This window comes from Pinus tabuliformis, chromosome 7 (assembly GCF_031772625.1).
Source record: "Pinus tabuliformis cultivar Carrire ecotype Pingquan chromosome 7, CPIR1, whole genome shotgun sequence".
NCBI classification, from domain to species: Eukaryota; Viridiplantae; Streptophyta; class Pinopsida; order Pinales; family Pinaceae; genus Pinus; species Pinus tabuliformis.
Genome location: NC_142293.1, coordinates 1660421054 through 1660427843, shown reverse-complemented (window position 1 = coordinate 1660427843; position 6790 = coordinate 1660421054).

Below are 6790 nucleotides of genomic sequence, written 5' to 3'. Positions count from 1 at the left end.
CATCCACCAACCAAATATATATTGGAAAAGCATAGTAACATAGTTACCGTTTCCAGGTATCGGAGAGTACGTATTTCATGTTTCTGTATTTTTTGGAGTTTGGGAGTTGTGGTAGGAAACTTTTCAAAATCATCGGGATCTTCAAACGACACTTTGGAGTTTTTCGGAGTTTCATTATAACAAATTTTGAAGTTTTCTGGTATCTACTTTGACCAGAGAAGGTACCATTTGTTTATTTTCTAAGTGATACATGACACATCAGCATCTCTAGTGCATAGGCTTTGTAAAGTGACAGAGACGTGGAGATGTAGTAAATGCATAGGCTTTGTAAAGTGACAGAGACGTAGAGATGTAGTAAAGGTTTCAACAAAATATAGACCTTTTCTAGTCATTTAATGGGAGCTTCTGTGCAACAATTGCAAATAAGTCTAGTTTCTTGAAGTCTATCTTGAAGCTTTGATGATAAGATTCCACAAATTACAGTGATGGTAAGAAATAAAAAGATTAGTGTGTTAGTTAGTTTCATTTTATAAATTTCCAAACTTGAATTTCGAAATTGAATATAATATAGTGTTGCACAAAATCACATAATAATCAAATAATAATAGTCTTTTTTTCATTTGGGAGTTCCCCGTGTTTCTTTGCTCACAAGGAATTTCATTGGCAAATTGTTATGGATTAATATTTTGATTTTGAATTTAATTGGCAAGTTTTGGATGAAAATAAATAAAATATTTTATTTTTATTTTTAATATATTAATATATTATATTATTGTGTTTCCCAACTTGGCGTTTGTTCCCCGTACCCGACGTACCCACGAAACCCGTACAACATAGTGGAAAAGGAAAAACATTAAATTTTTTAATTATATATATATATATATATATAAAATGTAATGAATGTTTATAAAATATATTATAAATTAAAATATATATATATATATATATATATATATATATATATATTTTAATGAATGGAACATCTCTCCAAGTTTTATTTTATGAGTTTTACTTCTATAAAGATGCCATATTGTGTCTAATTGTTAACTTCAGTGATTTAGGTAGGAAATTAAGTGATTCTTATTTTTAAGATGAGAAAATTTAAGTAAAAGATATAAAGTAGGAAAGGCTATATATAGAAAGACTATGAACGAGCAAGGTTTATTGGTTATGATGAGTGAAGTAGGAGAAAAGAAATAGGTGAAATCCTTACCTAACATAAAACTTATTAAAATCACTTAAATATAATTAACATGGATAAAGACAGTTTGTTGTATGATAAGCAATAAGGGACTTGTTCATTCTTATTAGGGCAATATGCTACCATGTAGGGGCACTATAACATTAATGTAGTATTACAACTAGCATCAACATGTCAGACCAATGGTATAGGTCAATGGTATAGGATAACCTATACATTAGATGGTACATCTTGTAGGTATATGATGTAGAATCATAAATATCTTTCTTGTATTTCCATTAGTATGATACAATATATTTATCCTCAACTAGATAAAGAAATATAGTCAATTGCAAACAAAAGTAGTAGGGTATTCATCCTTAATAGGGTAGTAGATTAATGCATATAGATAATATAACAATGATGTAACAATATGACTAACATCAGCATGTGAAGTTGACATTATAGCTTGGCTTGTATACAACATGGTACACCCTATAGGTGTTTGGTGCATGGAAATGAATATCTCCCCCATAACTACATGTGTATGTCAAACTATCTTCATTCCCAACTAAATATAAATTAACTTGTTGGGGCTTTCGTTTAATTTTGAAAAGGTTTTGATCAATTTTGGTTGATCGGAGGACGAGAAGGAAACGGGTGGCAGCAATGGTTAGATTGTAGAGGAGTAAGTTTGACAGTAGGGTAGGAATAGGCAGTTGCGGAAGAGTTGTAGCAAGGTGGCAGCAGAAGACAAAGGCAACCGACTGGGTGGGAATGTGCAAGAGCAGTCGAGTGGGAACTGGTAGTCCATGCAATAGAAAGGAATATAAAAGGAGAGGGCTAGTAAAGAAGAGAGGTTGGTTAGTCAGTTGGCAAGGCTATGGGATTTGGCAAGAGAACATCTGGTTGCGGCAAACCGATATCAGAAGGCTGGAGCCTAGATAAGCAAGGCCTTTGAGGCTGAGACCGAGCCCGTGAGTCTAAATCGGGTATTCCTTGTATTTTCTTGCGGTGAATACCGAAGATATATTGTACTATTTTATTGTTAAGTTAATAGAAAAGAAAGGCTAGACTGGTTGCAAAATATGATATGTATGGGTGCTATGGTGTGATGACCCTTTAAAAATTTTGAATGTCCCATCAAATGCATGTATTTAGTAGTTCTTGTGTAATAGTTGTTATGTTGTTATTTATGTTATGTGTGTAATGTATATATATTTGTTATCAGATGATGCTTCGGTCGGTGCTCCTTCAACTTCATGACGAACCTTTCTTGCTTCTGGCCACCACACGCCTCGGGTGAGACTCCTTACCCTTTGGGTAAGGTGAAAATGTCGTCATTGTCCTAGACTACAACAGATCATTATTGGCCCTCTACGGCTGAACCCAGGGTCTTTTCTCCCTGATGACTCTTTTTTGCCAACAAATGGTTCCTTTGGCAGGACCAGAAGTTACGAGTACTGGTTCGGACGATGGTCTCGAGGATATTCAAGAGAGATTAGGGATTGGTGGAATAATAAAGTAGATCAGTTTGTAACAGAGCAATCTAGCTATTGAAATTAGCTGACCGACAAGGTGAGTGAAGGGATTTTGTATGCCGATGTTACCAATGACCAATATGAGATATTCTGGTCCAAGTTTCCAGAAGACCTGTACAATTGGTTAAGAAAGCTGAAAGGGTAGAATCGGTCAGGGGGGTTGATGATGGGTCGCCGCAGCTATACCCCATGAGATCTCGTACTACTTTAGTAGTTTGACAATGATCTGACCAAAGCAATCGATTTTTGGGTAAAGACTACGATGGAAGGATATATAGTCAAGTTCGCTGCCGAGAGTTATCAATCCTTCTCAAAGGTAGAAGCGCTATTTGGATCCAGATTAGGAGTAAGGTTAATGAGGGAAGTATCGACGTGGGTTAAGATGTTTATGGTAGAAGAAGGATTACTGCCCTCGCCCACCATTGAGATGGCAACGTAAAAACCCAGTACCGGGGGAAGTACAAAAGGGGGGAATGCTACTAGTTGGGGAATAGAGATGCTGTTGAAGGGATGGATGCGAAAGAATTGAAGAAACCTAGAGATGTCAGAGCGCAGAGGAGGGTGCTGCTAGCAGATAAGTGGCAGGAAAGAGTGATTCAGACTCTGAAGAAAACAAGGATGGGCCCTCACCAAGTAGGAGCGGTGATGGGAAAACCCCGAGTCAAAGAGGGAGGAAAGGAAGACGCTGAGCAGAGCAAGATCAGTGATAGGAGAAATAGGAGCCAGAGGGATGAAGAGGGACCTTCCCTACAGGTTGCAAAAGGAAGATTGTAAGAGCAAAGGTCGAGTGGGTATGGAGAGGAAAGAGAAGAGGACATGGGCAATGTGATGAGGAGATTATTTAATGAAGGAGAAGCATCCATTAAGAGTCAGTAGTAATACCCCTGATACACAAGTGGCATCTCCCCCGATCTTCCCTTCGTACCTTATTATGATCTGAAGGAATTTGTTATTAGCTTAGCCAAGGTAGTACGAGTATATAGTGCACGTGAGAAACATAAAGCCGGTTTTAATATTGGGAGGAACAAAGGAGCCAGTAGTATCAATAACTTACGATTACGGGGATCCTAGCATTTAGGGAACAAAGGGTTTGTGCTATTAGCTCATACCCAAGTCAGTATGGTGGGGTCTTTTACCATATATCTAGAGTTTGTGGGAAGGGGAAACGAGGATGTAGAGTAGCACTAGTATCTCTGTGAAGCTATTTGGAGAGCACGTCAAACTCCAAAAAATGTCAAGACAATGGAATTTCAAACCACGCTGAGGGAGAGGGCTTTGCGCTGGTTTATAAAGTGGGCAGAGCAGAACCAGAACCCCATGATAGATGATATCAAGAGAGGATTTGTGTAGGAGTTCAAAGTACCACAAACAGACCAACAGGGGCTATTGGAGCTGTGGGAAATCAAGCAGAAGGAGGGTGAGATGGCCTGGGAGCTCATGCAAAGGTTTAAGGATGCCATTTCTAAGTTGAGTTACACTCTGGACTCAAATCACTAGTAGGACTGATTTATTAAGGCACTCTTACCCCTAACCAGAATGCCACTAACGCAATAGAAAATCAGAACCCTCCAAGATGCTTTGGAGCAAGCATCCTGAATAGAAGCCATGGCTGGGTATCCTCATGAATACTGGGGAGGGATGAGCTTGCAAGACCCGTTGATCATGGGTCTCTAGAATCAGATCGCAACTTTAACGGAGAAGCTGAAGGATCTTCAGCCAGTACGACCAGCCAGACCCAATGTATGGTGCACCCATTGCATGGTGGAAGGGCATGTTGCAATAGAGTGCCCCAAGTTGTGAGGGATTAATCATCTAGGGGGGTCGCGGGGTCATTAGGGGCCCCACCAACCATAGGAGTTGTGGCAATAGGAGTGCAAGGAGCTTTTCTGGGAAGGAATAGCCAAGAATTTTGCGATATCTATAGAATGTATGGACACCTGCCACGGATGTGCCTGATACTGCAGAAATACTCCAACGTCCCCAATAACAACTACTGTGACTTTTGCGCATCTACAACACATCACATTGATCAGTGTCGAGCACTAGATGCACTAGTAGAATGGCTAGATAGATCTACTTTCAGAGTCAATGAGTCAAACCAGGGAGGACGAGAAGGAAATGTGCGAGGGGGGAGGATGGGAGGAAGAGGCCCCGTAAGGTGTTACGACTGCAACTAGGAAGGGAATTTCGCCATGGAATGCCCACTCCCGAGGAGAACTTGGTGCTCACAGTGTAGGATTAATACCCACACCACGGAGGATTGTTCGAAACTCATTGCAAAGTGGGAAGAAAGGACCAGAGAGAGGGGGTATAATGTGGTTAATGCCGAGCCTCATACTAATGACAGTATTCCCGCAACCAATATTAATATAATCACCCGAGGAGGAAAGAAGATGGGGGAGGATTGTAGCACAACGGACCCACCCTTGATTGTTAAAGCAACATATCCACAGAAAGTATATCAGCCTAAATGCCAAAAGTAGTATTATCATGAGGCAGCTAAGCTGTTCGAGGGGATGACCAAGAAGAGAGACAACCAGAAACCATAGGATCATGACCAACCGATTGAAGAATGGTTTAAACTATTCTTGAAGATTGTCGAGGATGAATGCATGTTGAAGGAGTTGCGGAAAAGTTTGAAGGTTGTGTTATCCGTAGAAGAAGGGGAAGTGGAGCGATCACTTGCTGACTTGCCAGAAAAGAATTCCAGAAGAGTGAAATGGAACAAGAGGAGAAGCGACAAGGAATTTTGAATCAATGCGCATGTTGCAGGGTTCTAGATAAGGGACACAATGTTAGACTTGGGGTCAGATGTAAACATCCTACCTAGAAAAACATGGGAGGCAATGGGGAAGTTGCAACTAAAATACTCGCCAATTCAACTGAGAATGGCAAACCAATATTGTATATTGCCCATTGGAAGGTTAGAGAACATGGAAGTCGATGTGGCAGGGGTGAAGACGCACACTGAATTTGAGGTGATTGACATCATGGGGGAATAAGGACCCATACTCAGCTTATGAGAACTATGTTGTCATAGACCTAAAGAAAGAACTGATGATTTTCAAAGCAGAAGAACTAAGAGTGACCCAACCCCTAGTCCCCTTTCAAGGACCTAGGTTCACAGAACCAGTAGATGAGAGGGATGAACCAGGAATTCTAGACCAACTATACACGCTCGCAGCGGGAAGATTATATAAATCCCATGACAAGAGGCTCCGTCAGCTGGAGAAGTATCCAAAGCTCAGAGACCGGCTCGGAAGCTGCATGGGATGCATGGCAGCAAGGCGGGTATGAACTAAACACTAGACGTTGTGCAATAATAACCCAAGTGAATTGGATAGGAATGGAGATAGGCGACTATCCCAAATATTATGGCCTTGAACCGGTGGACACCTTCTTGAATAGGGTAGACCAGGAAATGATGGAGGATCAAAAGATTCCCTTTCTTGATATCGCTCTCATGGCAACACCGGCAAGATGGTGGAAGACGCACCGCAGTGCACTAAGAGACTGGGCAAGCATCAAGCAAGCCATGAAGGAAAGATTTGCCCAGGAGGAAGACTGACCACAGGATAAGGCAAGATACAAGGGGGATTCAAGTCCCGAGAGGCACATCGAAGATTGCACAACCAATTGGAATAACCAGGGAATGCCAAAGGATCGATGGGTACATGCATTTATACATACCCTAGGAACTGTCCCCTGAGATTGGTATATACAGGAGGAGCTTCGTCGATAGATAACGGATTGGGATGTTCTGGAGGTACAGTTTGTTAGCAACTTTTCATTCAGAAGTAAAGAGGAACGCATGACGGAGACACTCCAGGCGATAAAAGGGGTTCTATTTTTCCCAGGACAGTTGGTTGAAGGATGTCCCGATGAAAGTTTTTTGCAGTATCTCTCTAACATACATTATCTGGAATATGTGACATGCGACAATGTGGACGAAGAACCAGAGAAGGATGGGTTAGATGGATTGAGACACCTGACCTTCAAAGAAACAAAAGGATAAATAGACATTTGGGAGATCCCCTCAAAAGAAGGTGCCCACCTTCTACCAATGAAA